The 14,788-nt window shown below is 50.1% G+C and overlaps 1 protein-coding gene across 8 annotated transcripts in view; it reads left to right on the forward strand.

Moving 5' to 3' along the window:
* The window catches only part of EXTL3 (exostosin like glycosyltransferase 3), a 140,352-nt gene that overhangs the window by 18,578 nt on the left and 106,986 nt on the right, over positions 1-14,788 (forward strand). For 3 of the 8 annotated variants that reach the window (XM_085574347.1, XM_031504476.3, XM_085574348.1), the window contains exon 1: positions 1,922-2,145. The exons of 3 other annotated variants lie outside the window; for them this stretch is intronic. The gene's annotated coding sequence lies outside the window, so the exon portion shown is untranslated. Of the gene's footprint in view, positions 1-1,921; positions 2,258-4,085; positions 4,385-14,788 lie in introns of those variants that run through there. 2 more of the 8 variants (XM_085574346.1, XM_085574342.1) reach the window with 2 other exon arrangements.

The following is a 14,788-nucleotide window of genomic DNA, read 5'->3' on the forward strand; positions in this document are numbered from 1 at the left end:
CCTTTAGGATCCATTTCTGATGTGAAAATTTTATGTGTATATAGAAATAAAAGCCCGGATGGCAGAATAGGTGGGAAATGAGGGTATTTGAATACAGTAATTTTTATTTTGGGATAAGCAGAAGGCAGTGGAGCAGTGGATTTTTCACTTGGTAGAAGGGAAGCTAAAAATGCCTCTTTAAAACCAATTCCTGTAACAAGAAGGGGAAACGCAAAGAGAAGGGGATTAAATCTGAAGGTGTCTCTGTCAGTATAATCTATAATAGCCTTGATAGTGCTTCCTGAAAGGGAGACTTGCCAGACTGGCTGCTGATCCTGACAGCTTCTTTTCTTCTGGGGGCTGGGAGAAGAATTGTTCTCCTGAGTTGTCCCTGAAGTGATTCTCCTCTGGTGTTTCCTCCTCGGTGAGGACCTGAAGGGAATGATTGTCCCCCTGCTTCTTCCTGCAGAGCTCCGAGTAGATCAGGCTGGAATATAAAACCCCGAGCCGTGGCACAGTGGGAACAGATGTGTGTGGTAGGACAACGTGGGTGTGTTCAGTGATTTGAATGTTAATTTAGCCTTTATACTGTGCCGTAGTCATAGTATTTTTAAAATTTTTGCCCTGATAAAATATAAAAAGTATTGTTTCTTTGAGCCTTTGAACCTGCAGTACCTATTCCTGCCCTTCCGTACAGCACGTTCTCCGCAGTGAGATTGGATTTTGTATTGTTTATCAAAGGGCAGACCTGTGCCCCCGCCTCACCCCTCACTGGTTTTTCATCTCAGAATAAAAGTTAGTTTCTCCTTGCATTCTTTACACATGTGTAAATGACTGTTAAAAAGTGCAGAGTGATGGAAAAGTGTTTTTTCGCCTCTTTGAAGTGCTCATGTTTTATTAAAGCTGAGATTCCTGGAGCTTTTTGGCCAGAAACACACCAGCCTCTTTACTTCTGGAGATAAACCCCCATTTCTTCCTGTGAAAAACCCTCTAATTCCCCCAAAGTTGTCATATTGTGTGTTTGGGTGTGGGATTTGATTGCCATAGATACAAATGCCTTTCATGGAGCTCCTAATATATAAAATTAGAATGCATAAACAGAGGACTGGACCTGTGCAACGTGGTTTCGTGGTGAGAAGATGCTGGCACTGTTACACTTGCCTTTCCCCCCCTCCTTTATTTTTTCATTGCTTTTTTTCCCCCCTCTTTTGCTTCAGTTACCATCTGTTGCATGCTATGTTTGGTACTCGGTTATTTCTACATGTCTCCTCTGACTTCACAGCATTCAACCACCGATGCTGTTCACACCAACCCTGCGGCATGGATCTGGCTGTTATTTTGTAACAAACTCCAAACCACAGTGGTGTTTTAGTACCTGCTGATCAGTTTCCCACAACACAAATGTTTCCCTAACCTCTTTTGCCAGGAGGCACCTGGACGTCTCTCAGCGGGTCAGCGGCAACCATTGCGTCCACATCGCTATAGGGCTGAGGCGTGAAGGAGCTCCATGGGGGCATCCTCACGAGGCTCTTGTGGGATACACGGCACTGCACGGACTGTTTGAGTGCCGGGGGAACACTCTGACAGGGTTTTAGGAGGACACACAGGGCTGCTTTCCCACAGGGCCGGACTGCGGCCGCCCCTTCGAGGCGGCATCGGACACTGCCAACATGGCGGCCCCTCCGTGAGGGCAGCGGAGGGTGCGAGCGACGGGGGCGCGCGCCTGCCTTTTAGGCGGGAAAACGCGGCCGGGCGCGGCGCGCATGCGTAGTGCGGAGAGCCGAGCTGTGGGGGAAGCTTCGGCTGTTCCCGGCAGGTTCCGGAGGCGAGAGTCCCGCTGCTGCTCCCCGCCCTCAATCCTTCGGGTATCTCCGCCCCCGCTTCGCCTATCTCCGCCCCCGCTTCGGCTATCGCCGCCCCTCTTCGTTAAGTTCCGCCGCCACTTCGGCAACTTCCGCCGGTTCGGTCGGAAATGGCCGAAGACGTGCGAGACCCAGCGGTTTAAGAGGAGAAGACCGGCCGGCTTCTCGGAATAAACCAACTGTGTCCGGCCCGTGGGGGGGGAGCAGGGGAGGGCGGACGGAGCGGGAAGACGAGGCAGCGGCTATGGCTCCCCCCCCAGCCACTCGCGGCTCCGCCGGGAGGGCGAAGTGAGGGCGCCGAGAGGTAGGAGCAGACCGTACCACGCATGGGGAGAGGGGGAGGAAGGTGGGAGAGCGGTAACACCCCCCACCCCCCCCCCCCGGAACCCCCCCCCCGCGGCAGCCCGTGGGGCCGGGTAAGGCGGGAGTGGTACAGTCCGGGGGAAGCCCCCTGGAGCGGCGGGGTGGGGGGGGCTCGGCTGGGGCGTCCCTGAGGGGCTGGAGGGGGCGCGGGGTCCCTGAGGGCCGGGGGAGCTGTGAGCGGGGGTCCCTCAGGGCTTGGAGGCTGGGAGCGGGGGTCCCTCAAGGCTGTAGGGGGCGCGGGGTTCCTGAGGGCCGGGGGAGCTGTGAGCGGGGGTCCCTCAGGGCTTGGAGGCTGTGAGAGGGGTCCCTCACGGCTGGGGAGAGCTGTGAGCGGGAGTCCCTTAGGGCTGAGGAGAGCTGTGAGTAAGGATCCTTCAGGGCTGGGGGAGCTGTGAGCGGGGGTCCCCTCAGGGCTGGGGGGGTGTGAGCGGGGGTCCCTCAGGGCTTGGGGGCTGGGAGCGGGGGTCCCTCAGGGCTGGAGGGGCTGTGAGAGGGGTCCCTCACGGCTGGGGAGAGCTGTGAGCGGGAGTCCCTTAGGGCTGAGGAGAGCTGTGAGCAAGGACCTTCAGGGCTGGGGGAGCTGTGAGCGGGGGTCCCCTCAGGGCTGGTGGGGGGTGTGAGCGGGGGTCCCTTAGGGCTGAGGAAAGCTGTGAGCAAGGATCCTTCAGGGCTGGAGGGGCTGTGAGAGGGGTCCCTCACGGCTGGGGGGGGGTGTGAGCGGGAGTCCCTTAGGGCTGAGGAAAGCTGTGAGCAAGGACCTTCAGGGCTGGGGAAGCTGTGCGTGGGGGTCCCTCAGGGCTGGGGGGGTGTGAGCAGGGGTCTCTCAGGGCCGGTGGACCTCTGAGCAGGGGTCCCTCAGGGCTGGGGAGGTGTGAGCGGGGGTCCCACAGGGCTGGGGGCACAGTGGGGAGAGGTTCTTGAGAGTCGGGATAGAGGTTTGTGAGGGGGTCTCTCAGGGCTTGGGGGAATGGTGTGGGAGCTCCCTCAGGGCTGGGGAGAGCTGTGAGTGGGGGTCCCTCAGGGTTGGGGGCACGATGGGCTGGGGAGGCTGTGAGCAACGATCCTTCAGGGCTGGGGGCACGATGGGGAGAGGTTCCTGAGAGCTGTGAGGGGGTCCCTCAGGAATAGAGGTTTGTGAGGGGGTCCCTCAGGACTGGGGGGGCTGTGAGCAGGGGTCCTACAGGGCTGGGGGGGCTGTGAGCAGGGGTCACTCAGGGCTGGGGGGGCTGTGAGCAGGGGTCCTACAGGGCTGGGGGGGGGCTGTGAGTGGGGGTCCCTCAGGGCTGGGGCACGGTGGGGAGAGGTTCCTGAGAGCTGTGAGGGGGTCCCTCAGGAATAGAGGTTTGTGAGGGGTCTCTCAGGGCTTGGGGGACTGTGAGCTGGGGGGCTGTGAGTGGGGGTCACTCAGGGCTGGGGGCATGGTGGGGAGAGGTTCCTGAGAGCTGTGAGGGGGTCCCTCAGGAATAGAGGTTTGTGAGGGGTCCCTCAGACCTTGGGGGATGTGAGCGGGGGTCCCACAGGGCTTGGGGGGCTGTGAGTGGGGGTCCCTCAGGGCTGGGGGCACGGTGGGGAGAGGTTCCTGAGAGCTGTGAGGGGGATCCCTCGGGGATAGAGGTTTGTGGGGGGGTCTCTCAGGGCTTGGGGGAACAGTGCAGGATCTCCCTCAGGGCTGGGGAGGCTGTGAGGAGAGCCCCTCGCCTCACAGTAAGAAGCACTGTGGGGATCTCACACTGAAACGGGGCACCCCCGCGAGGCTGGGAGAGCCCCTCAGGGCTGGTGGACTGTGAGAGTCCCTCGCAGCATGAGGGGCATGGTGGGGGTCTCACAGAATGAGGGACACTGTGGAGGGGTCCCCACAAGCCTGGGGACCCTCGTGGCAGGAGGGCCAAGGTGGCAGGGGGTGCCCAGGTGCTGCTGACGGGCTCCAGCCTTCGTGCCTGTCCTCCCTCCTGCATCCAGCAAGGATCCTGAGACCTTCTTGTCCCGCCTGAGGATCCCCAGAGTTTCAGGGACTCACAGCCACCCTGGCCATTGCAGCCCCGTTTCTCCCACACTGAGGCAGTGCCTGAGTTTTGCTCCCTGTGGCTCTTTCTGGGGTTCTGCCTTGTGAGCTGGTGAGGACAGCAAGGACGAGGATGGCCTCGCTCTGGGCTTCTTACCATGGCTGGTATTGTGCTCCTGTGAGTTATTTGCTAAAGTTGAGGTTCGTGTTATTCTTTTTTCCCAGCTGTTTTCCCCACATGAGGTCACTTCCTGCTCAAGAAACATCAGGGTCTTTACCAAAAATTTTACCTGTGTGGTGATAATAACTTAATGCTGACAGGCTACGCTGGTCCAAACCCAAACAATTTGGAGCCAGAAGGGGCTAGAAATGGATTAAATGTTATTAAGGTTTCACAGAGATGCTGAGAAGCACTTTAGATAAGCTGTTCTGTTGCTGTGTGCGTGTTAAAATCCAAACATTGACCAGTTTCTGACCTCTTGTTGCTTTTGAGTCTGGTAGGCTGCGTGTGTTGATACTGTGATATGATAACTTTAAATTGCCTGGGTTTCTTGTGCTGCAAGCCTCACATGTGTGTGAAGAAGATTAAGTAACTTTTGTTTCCTGAGAGGAGTGTCACATGGAGGTGATTATCTTTGATATTTCTGTTCTCATGGAGAAATCTATGATATCCGAGATAGTAACATCTTGGAACGTGGGCTGGCAGGTTTTATCGAGTACTGAGTAATCTTAAACTCGTTTCTATGCAGAAATAGCATCAGAAATGAACCACGGTCTGATTATATGATGATGGGGAGAGAGATTCTTCTCCCCCTGACAAATCCCTCGACGTCACCTCCCATCTGAGAGCCCAGTTGTTATCATGCAGTGTTATCTGTTCCCACTCAGGCCTTTGGGATGCCTCTGCTTTTCCATTTCTCATTCCAGAAATGGAAGTTTGCATGGGTTCAGCTCGGTGTTCAGGGATTCTGGAGCTGGGGTAATTGCCTGCCTTCATTGAGCAAAATTTTTCCGGCAGCTCAGCTGTGGTAACAGACGGATCTTGAACTTCTTGATGTCGTGTTGCAGAAGGGAAATCCAGAGCAGTTTTCTGGAATTCTGTGATTTTTCAAGTGGGGACTGTTAGCTCTTGTGTTTGTTTACACGTGAGGATGGATTTTGGCAGTTGCCAAGTCAGAGCAAAAGCAGCAAATGCTGGGAATAAGTAAAGCATGATTGTCCAATTGCCTTCAGTTGGGCTGGGTCTCAACAGCAAAATCGGAGGGTTGTTTTTGTTCTGTTCAAACGGGTTAGGAAAGATCATGATCATCATCGTCTTCCCATGAATATTTGTGGATCTCTGGGACTGTTTAGCTGATGAGTTGGGTGTTGTTGCTGCATTCCCAAGTTTTGTTTGCTTATGGGGAGGCAGAGCCCTTCCTGAGCTTGCTTCCCGTGACTATTAATTCTTGAAATGCCATGACACCTTCAGCTTAAGTTTTTGGTTTATCTCTGTCCTTCTGGCTGTGCACGTATTTGTTGTTTTTCCCTTCCAGTCTCTGTTGCCTGATTTTTTCCCTCCTTACTCTTTGACTCCTATCGCTTCTCCCAGTTGCCTGTTTTCCCAGGGCATTCCTCCTGCTGCCCACAGCAATGTTTTCACCAGGCTGGGAATTGCAGCTAACCACAGATGTTACCTGTTTGATGCCAAGATCTTGGCGGCCCTTTGTGAATTGGTTTCTGGTTCAGAGACAATTTTTCTGCTTTGGAGACCCCACAGGAGCAGTGAACTGGAAGGGACCTCATGGTCATTGGCTCCTGTCTCATCACCAGAGATTTTTCCTGCAATCTGTGCTAAATACCTTTATTTTTTGAGAAGGAGCAGACTGAACATTTTGAAGCAGCTCCTAACTCTGGGATTTTAACTCAGGGTGGAGTATTTGGTGTTAGTCCTAATGAGCAAAACCCCCAACAGGCATTGGGTTTTTTGTTTGTTTTCATGTGAAAAAGACAAGTGTAACTCATAGACTTTAGATGCGCCACTCTATACTGAAAGGACAAACAAGTCTCTGCTGCTGTGTGGCCTGGCAGTGGGGACAGCATTCCCATGGCATTTGGGGGATGCAGCTGGAGCCTCAAAATTGTCTCCTACAACCCAGCCGTGATTGCTGCGCTAAAGCTGGCAGGGCAATGAGCTGCAGTGGTGGGGCTGCAATCCTCAAAAGCAGAGTTTTCTTCTCGGAGAACGCCTGCAAGTGCTGTTCACTGGAGCTTGTCCTGCCTGAGTTTGGCTCTTGCAGCTCAGCCGGCTGCTCGGCACATGCAAATCGCGGTGGTGGAGGCTGCCCGAGAAGAGGTGCAAAGCCAGTTTGAGGTTTTGGGGTTTGTTTAGGAAGGATAAAGGCAGAAGCGTGTGCAGCTCCGTGGCTTGCAGCCTCATCGATCCCCGGGCTGCCTGGGCGTAGGAAGCCTGGCCCACCAGGTCAATTGATGTTATTACAGCACTTGCAGGGCCCGTTTTGAAGTGCAAATTGAAATCCCGTTTCTGTGAAGTCATTGCTGTTTGTTAATTGATGCCTGTTACCGGCAAGAGCAGTTTAGAGGTCTGACTAATCCACCTCGGATGAAAGAGGGCAGGTTTAGGTTAGATTTTAGGAAAGAATTCTTTGCTGGGAGGGCGGTGAGGCCCTGGCACAGGCTGCCCAGAGAAGCTGTGGCTGCCCCTGGATCCCTGGAAGTGTCCAAGGCCAGGTTGGATGGGACTTGGACCAACCTGGGATGGTGGAAAGTGTCCCTGCCCATGGCAGGGGGCAATGGGATGGGCTTTAAGGTCATTTCCCACCCAAACCATTCTGGGATTTGATGATCTGTCCCTGCTAATTGGTGGTAAATGGATAATGGTTTCTCAGGGCTATGTTGACATAGCCAATAACACGATCTGTTCCTCAAGGGTGAAATTGAGTGAAATACAGAAAATTGAGACTAATAAATCAATCAAATCAATGCTGTATGGTTTTGTTTTTTTTTTTTTTTGAGTGGGACAGAACCCTAAACCTCCAACCCAGCAGTTAATCTGTAGGCAGTAATGGACATAAGGACTATTTTAAAGCACATATTCTTAATGAGTCTCAGAATTTCTGCTCTTACAGTCAGCTTCCTAAATGACTGGAATCTTGTTGCCTGGAGTCAGGTTTGTGTTTTCTCTGCTATCCTCTGCCATCCCCTTTCCCTGTGAATTTTGGTGCATTAAGAAAATGTACCACTTTTCTAATCCAAATGTCTGCCTGTGATATCAGAAAGTGAGGTTAACCCATGGATTCTAAGAAACAAGTTTCTTCTAATAGGAAATGTTAAGAACATTTCCCAGTGCAGAAGTAACATTTTTATTCCTCTGCTTTGCACGGTGCCCAGCTGCTTGGTCTTTTACCTGTCTTGTCTCATAAAATGCTTTATTTTATGGTTCAAAATACTTCCAGGTATCTTCTCATCTGACTTTAATCTTAGGGACAGTGACAGTGCAGGCAGCCTGAGGTTTCTTTTCCTTCCTGTTGTGTTTTGGTACCAGCGTTGCCTGAAGTTTGGTTCTGACTTCTGCCTCTGGATGAGCTGTTTTCCTGTTCAGTGTAACAAAGTCATCTCAAATCTATGTTGGAATATTTGGCACCGATGGATTCATCTGGAAGTGAGTTCTATTTGTTTAAAGGCCACAGTGCCACAGAGCAGGAAGTGCATTGCTCTGCTCATGCATTGCCTTCCTCAGGGAACACTTTTTGACAGGTTGGGTACTTTGCAAATCCAGACAAAGCGATGATGAATTCATGTTTGGATGCTTAATGTGAAGATTGGCTTCTCTGCTTATAAAAACAATATAATTAAAACCATCCAACATCCTCCATTACACTGTCCCATCAACACATCTCCATTTCCAACATGAAGAGAAGCTTTCCTTTCCCCATCCCATATGGGGATGTTGTCCAGAGGAGGGCAACAAGGCTGGTGAGCGGCTTGAAACACAAAATCCTTGAGGAATGTTTGAAGGAGCTGGGGGGTTGTTTAGCCTGGAGAAGAGGAGGCTCAGAGGTGACCTTATTGCTCTTTACAACTTCCTGAAGGGAGGTTGCAGTGGGGTGGGGTCAGTCTCTTCCACCGGGCAGCAACTGGCAGAACAAGAGGACACAGTCTCAAGCTACATCAGGGAAGGTACAGGTTGGATACTAGGAAAAAAATTTTCACTGAAAGACTAATAAAGTACTGGAATTGTCTTCCCAGGGAGGTGGTAGAATCAGAATCTCTGGATGTGTTTAAAAAGAGACTGGACATGGCACTTGGTGCTATAGTCTAGTTGAGGTATTAGGGCATAGGTTGGACTTGATGATCTTAGAGGTCTCTTCCCACCTCATTATTCTGTGATTCTGTGATATGCAGCCCACCTTCTGGGCCCGGGTTTGATGGGATTGAGCACATCACTGAACGTGGGAAAGGCTTTTTTGTCTTTCCCACCCGTGATCCAGTGCCTCTGCATCGTACGTAACGCGGGAACGCTCGGGGCTGGGATTCGTACACATCTCTTAGTGCTGCTATTCCGGGCACGAGGAAGTCATTATGCTGCAGGTCTGCTCTGCGTAGGCACTTAGTGGGAAGTGATGTGTTCTGGATTGTGTTGGTGGGGAGTGGAGGATATGCTGGGGAGTGCTGCTGACACGCAGATGATGCCTGGAAAAGGTTGGCGTGGAAGCGTTGGAGCTTGTGATGAGAAGAAGCTGCCAAACAAGTGGGGAGCCTCGGAGTTGAGAGCAGAGCCTAAATATATAGAGCAATGCTGTGAGCCTCTCTCTGCGGGCTCTGGGAAGTCTAAGCAGAGCAGTCCTGAATTCCCTACCAGAGCCTTTCTGTCTGCAGGGAAACTTGTGAGGGTCTGCAAGTAAAATAGGATGGAAACCTTTGATAGAAGTGTAGTAGTGACATCAAAGCTGTGATGTGTGACCAGAAGGTGGGCAGAAGTCAGGACAGTGTGATCTTATCTTCCTCATTTAGAGGTAATTTGTTGATCATGTGATACAGAAGCCCATTGACTCCCAGAAATGCTTTGTACATCTAATAATACATGTCAGGGAATAGGTTAGCATCGTTCTCAGATAATTAATAAAGATAGCCCTTCCACAGCGAATAGGAAGGAAAAAAACCAACCCGTGCGTTGTTTAGCTAAGATATTTCTTTCCTCAGGCATCTCTCCTGGGAAGACCTTGGTACTTGTACATCAATCTGCCGCCTACCTTGTGTACCATCATTTTAATGTGGGGATTGAGGAGGAGCCAGCTATGGGAAAAGCAGCCAGAGATGGATGCCTTGGAAAGGTGCCACTAATTACTGTGGCATCTGACAATTAGCTGTTAAGCCTCTCCTTGCAAAGTTCTCAACTGTGCATCCCTAAACAAAAACAAGGACCAGGAGAAAGGGGAGAGCTGTCCTTGTACTGATCTTGTGGGGTGGTTGTTAAAAGCCAGAGGTGGAGCTGATTCTGACGTGGTTCCCTTCCAGCAGAGCAGGTCAGATTTGATGGGTCCAGAAACATTTTGGGTATTTTTGCTGCTGGGCTCTGTCGTAGTCTGCAAACTTAAACTCCTTACCTTTAAAACAAGTTTGAGGCTGCCATTCTTCACGGGCAAAGCTGTAAATTAGTAACGTCTTCAAAGTGTCATTGTTGATGTGAATCTGAGAATTTTTAACAAAAATCAAGATGTAATAAAAAAAGATTCAAAGCAATCCTGCAGTCGGTTTCTTGCATATGCCTCCAGGGTCTTCTGACTGTTTTTACTTTGTGGCGATGATGAATAGCAGCAAGCCTTTTGCCAGTGTCTCAAGGGTGTAGTTAGTTAGGAGCAACGATTGAGCTGGAGCTGGCATATATCTCAAGGTTTTTGTACACAAGCTGATCTCCCTCCATCCCTCAGGGATCAGCCCTGCTCTTCCTCTGGAAATGACTTTTACATTGTTGGGACAATGATGGTTTTGATTAGAAAGGCCAAGCTACAGAATTATTTCTCCCTTGTCAAACGAGATATTGGGGAAGATATTTTGGCGTGCACTGTTTCGCTGAGCTTGTGTTTCAGGTGACATTGCTCGGGTGGCAATGCCAGGAGCATCTCCGTGGGTAGCTTATACCAGCATGACCCCGGCTTTGCTCTGACTTGTGTCTCTCTGTAATTCCATTGCCTTGGAAGGAGTGACCCGGAATCTGCAGGCAGATCTGGTGCCTGTTCCCGTGTGCATCCCTGATCTCTGCTGCATGCGCCGTCACGCGAGCCTTGGCTTCCAGCAGCTCTCCCTGGGACAGAAAGTGGCAGCTGTTTGACAAATGCAATGGAGCAAGTGTTATAAAAAGGACCAAAGCGAATTTCCTCTCCTCAAAACTGATTAAAGCAGGAGCAGTATTGGGAATGCTTTTTGTGAGCTCGGTGCTGTGTGCAGGGGAGTCTCGCTTGGACACTTTGCTGTCCCTGTACCTATTCTTAGCCTGTTTACCAAAAGCTGTTGTATGTGCATCAAGAGATCTCCCTGTTCAGGCTGTTTATGTGGAGTCTTTTGAGGAGAGAGGGGATTATATCCAAGCTTTTCTGTCACCTCCTCCTCCTTCTGCTCAGGATATACAGGTTAAGGTTTCCATAGTATCTGAGTGTATGGCAGAGTGTCTGTGAGGCAGGGAAGTACTGCCTGCTGCTTGTTGGCACTGACCTTCGAATCTGAGATTTGTGACATGGGTGAACTGATTACACAGCCTGCTGCTAGAAGGGGTGGCCTTGGTCCCTCTCCCTCTCTCAGCTCTGCAGTCCCTGTCTTTCTGATGATGCCTCAGTGAAGTGATTTTATTTGAAAATCCAACAGCAAACTGCTTGAGGGATTTTTGGTAGGAGATGGGGAGTCCCCTTAGTGGTAAGGAGCACAAGGCAAGGGCTGGTTTCATGCTGAGTGTCCTTGGAGGGGGATCAGAGAACAGTTTAGATTGGAAAAGCACTTGGAGATCATGGAGTCCAACCATCCTCCAGCACTGCCAAGGCCACTGCTGCCCCTTACCCCAGGTGCCACCTCCACTGGGCATTCAAATCCCTCCAGGGATGGAGGCTCCAGCTGTACCAGGGCTGGGCAGCACTTTTAAGTGGAGAAATTCCTCCTGTTATCCATCCTTAGCCTCCCCTGACACAGCTTGAGGCTGTTCCTCCCATCCTTTCCCTGTTCCTGGGAGCAGAGCCTGATCCCACCTGTCTGCCTCATACTATCAGGGAATTCCAGAGTGGGAAAAGTTCCCCTCAGAGCCTTCTCTTCATCAGGCTGAGCTCCTTTTCCTGCTCCCTCAGCTGCTCCTGGTGCTCCAGCTCTGTTCCCTTCCCTGGACAGGCTGCAGCCCCTCAATGTCCTTCTTGTCCCAGAAGTGTCCCCAGGGCTGGAGGTGCCCCAGCACAGGGGACAGCACTGCCCTGGCCCTGCTGCCACCCCAGAGCTGGCCCCTTTGCCTACCTGGGCACACCTGGGCTCATGGCCACCTGCCTGTGGGCCACCTCCCCCAGGTCCTTTTCCACCCAGCAGCTTCCCAGCCCCTTCTGGTGGTCGTAGGAGTGGCTGAGTTTGGGCAGGTGACAAATGAGCAGTGGGACAGTGCCACAGCCACTGTGGTGTGTCAGGGAGCTGCCCCAGCCCCCTTTTATCTTCCCTGCAGCCCCAGGGTGTGCTCAGGACCAAGGAGGGCGATTTAATGAGGCGCAGGGACTCTGAACACGCTGAATGGACAAGAACAGTTGGCTGTTGTAAATGACTATGAAGGTCACCAGAATCAGATGCTCATTTTTCAGCTCCTCGTTGCTGCTGGGTGCAGCAGAGCTTTGTGCTGACACAGGCAGTTCCTGTCAATGGGGCTGCAGTGGCACTGAGAGAAGAAAATGCCATGTTTTGAAGGTTCTTGGTAGTGAGGCAACTAGAAGAATGTGTATTGGGTACAGATTTGTCAGACTTTGGGGCTTCTTTTTACTGCCTTTTTATTCTGATGTCTCCTTGCTATGAATTCTGCTATTCTGTTTTGAGAAGTGAAATTACTGATCTCCCTTTACTTCCTGTCCAGTGGGAAGGAATGTCTTCATCCTGGCCCAAGCTGAGCTGCAGATGAGACCTGTTTTGGGAACAGTTATGCAAAAGCAGAGGAAGAAGAAACAAACAGTTCTCAATTATCTTTGAAATGCAGTTTTAATGGTTTCTTGGCAATTCATGCAATTGTTTAATCGGCTGCACGATCCGTGGGATTATTATTCTTTCCAGGTAATAACTGGAGCAGTAAAGATAGCTTGCAAAGTGAAAAAAAAAATTGGCATATGTTGTTTGCAGTACTGTTTTAGTAATTGTTTGGAATGACCTTTTGGAATCTCAGAAAATTTGTTTGCTTGACTTTCTCCCAGATCAGCTCCTGGCAATCTCGATATGGAACAAAATTGAGTTGGTTTTGGTTTTTTTAATTACATTCTGACAGTATAGCCTGGTTTTCTGTGTGCATTACTGTTTTTTCCTTTTTTTAAAGGTTAAGCTCGATTTGACAGGACTTAGATGAAGTTTTTGAAAGTTTTTGGTGTGGTTGTTTGCCTGGATTTTTTTAAAGCCAGAATTGCTTATCCTGGATATTATCACAAAATATTTATTTATTTATTTATTTAAGGAGAAAATTCTTGCTGTATTTTTGAATGTCTAGAGTTGTGATGATGAAAGGTCTGTGGGCTTTTTGTCGATTTTATTTGTGGGTTTGCTTTGGTTTTGGGTTTTTTGTTTGGTTTTTTTTTTGTCTTTTCAGCTTTAGAGGTTGTAATGTGATGAGATCACAGAACTGTGCCAGGTTTAGGGAAAGAGAAAAAAAAGATTGTTATATTTTTTTGCAAAGTTTTAGCAGAGCTTTTGTAAAATCTATTTCCTCAGTGCTACTGGGTTGTGGTCAGAGCTCACTGTGGGATTGGTTTGTAGGAAAATGTCCAATATCTGAGGGCGTTGCTCCACACCAACTATGTGTGAAACCTGTTTCCATGGATGAGACCAATGGGTCCTCCTTTTTCCCTTTGGAAAATTCTGACTTTTTTCCCACTTTTAAATCCAACAACCCTCAGAGAGCGAAGGGTCAGAAAAACACCTTGTGTGAAATCTCTCAGCATTCAAGTTTCCACACGAGAGCCCATTGCTCTTTGTGTTTTCTGGAGCTGCACTTGTTGAGGCTGTGAGGGCCTGGTCATCCAAAAACACCAAAGAAAATTCAGTGAGAGCTGTGCCAAGGAGCAGGTGCTGTGAAATTCAGCTTCTGCCAGCTTTGGAGAAAATTGCACCGGTGGAGATCAGCATCTCTCAAGGGAAAATTAAATCTCCAAAATGAGTGTCCAAGCTGGAAGAAGACAACAGATGGCAGAAATATATCCAGTAGCTCAGTTTGGAGTTTCCCTTCCTGTCAGGCTGATCCCTCAAGGCAGCGTGGTGTCCCCAGGGACTGAAACCTGGGGTTGTTTCCACAGGGGACAGAAATGACAGGAAGAATCAACTGGGACCCAGCCACAATGATCTGCAGCTGAGTGATTTCAGCCTCCTCATCAGGCTGATCTTGCACATCCCGACTTGAAAAAGTAGCTTTTTCATCCTTGGATCTGAACAGACAAACCTGAGGGGCTCCACATTTCCTCTTAAATTCCAGATAAGATCTTTTACTGTTTGAACTTGCAAAGCAGATTAGGTGTGTGCTTCCCTGCTCGCAGCGTTCCTGCAAAGAGCTTGATCCACCCCTTCATTTAGTTGATTCTGTTTGGAGTGAACAACGTTCCTCAAGCTGTGAATACAATAATGGTTTAGCTTAAAAAAAAGAGAAAAAAACCTCCCCTGCAAACAGATGATGTAATGCCCAAGCTCCAAGTTTAAACAGTAGCTAATTTGCCAGGGGATAAACCAGGGTGAAATCTGTCAGGCTTCCCAATTTCCCACATTCACCAGAGCTTTGTTCTCTCTGCTTTCAAATGCAGGGTACGTTGGTGTGTCCACACTGTGTGGTTTCCTCCAGCTTCTGCAGCCAAAGAGTTTGTCCAGGGGCAAGAGAAAACGTTGCTGTAAACCTTTTGTTGCCATAAACCTTGATATGCATCTTTTTGGTTTTAAGTTTGACTTTGTGACTGAATTAAAATCCTGAGCCGTCCCTTTGATGAGCTGCAGCACGGGGTTATTTATTATTGTCTGTTTGCAGGCACGTTCCTTGGCCAAACAAGATTCCCTCCCTGCAAGGTCCCCGGGGCACTGCTGGGTGGGAGACTCCTTGTTCTGCAGCTGGTTTGGGCTGCCTGGGGATTATTTACTTGATGTTTGGACTCTCCTCTCCCAGCCAGTTTTGTACAAAACAAGGAACACTTAGTTTTCACACATTAAAAAAAAAAAAAGAAAAAAAGTTACATGAGGAGCTTTCTCTGCTGGTGGCAGCTCTGGTCTGTAGTGCTTGGTGTCTGCTGACAGGAGGGGACTTGGGCTGGTTGGGCAAGAGGGAGGTTTGGATCCACACTCCCCTCCTCCTGCCTGGGATGCTTTGTTTATTGAAATTCTTCACTGA

Source organism: Lonchura striata, chromosome 3 (assembly GCF_050655825.1).
Source record: "Lonchura striata isolate lonStrDom1 chromosome 3, ASM5065582v1, whole genome shotgun sequence".
Classification (NCBI taxonomy): Eukaryota; Metazoa; Chordata; class Aves; order Passeriformes; family Estrildidae; genus Lonchura; species Lonchura striata.